Genomic DNA, 635 nt, shown 5'->3' with positions numbered 1-635 from the left:
GGACTGGATGATCTCCTGAGCTCCCTGCCAAACCCACCAGTCTGGGATTCTGTGACACTCTTCTGCTGGCATCTGCTCATCCCTGGATGGGGAAAACTGATCCTGGAGCCAGCTCACCCTTGCTGGGCAGAGCCCAGCTCCTGCCACCGAGCAGCCCCAGGGCTGAAGGCTCCTGAGCTGTGGGGCATCGTGGGACTCACCACCCCACTGCCCTGGACCCCGGCCCATGTCTGAGGGGACACACAGGAGCTGCTGCCTGTGCTGGCTCCAGTGAGTAGAGACTGACACAGCGCACGGCCCGGCCGAGCTCTCGCACATGGATGTGTATTTTAATAAAAATAATTCTGTCGCTGTACAGCCCGGGGGTCTCGCCCAGATTGCCAGGATATTGTCATCGGGTGGTTTTTTTCCCATTTAAAATCCCCCCCCCCGTCCCCTTTTTGAAGGTTTCATGCGAAGCGTCAGAGAACTGAAGTCACAAATACTAAGCTGAGACTGAACCAATGTGCACAACTCGTGTAAGGTCCATGGAGCTGATGTTGTACCACAGAGGAGACAACTTCTCCTCCAAAGGCGACGAGGAGTCTGGAGCTGCAGAGGAGATCTGCTGTCGCAGCCCAACCCCCCCCCCGTCC

The sequence above is a fragment of the Antrostomus carolinensis genome, unplaced genomic scaffold, assembly GCF_000700745.2.
Source record: "Antrostomus carolinensis isolate BGI_N321 unplaced genomic scaffold, ASM70074v2 scaffold24629, whole genome shotgun sequence".
NCBI classification, from domain to species: domain Eukaryota; kingdom Metazoa; phylum Chordata; class Aves; order Caprimulgiformes; family Caprimulgidae; genus Antrostomus; species Antrostomus carolinensis.
The sequence above is the reverse complement of the archived record's forward strand: the minus strand, read 5'-3'. Positions refer to the sequence as shown.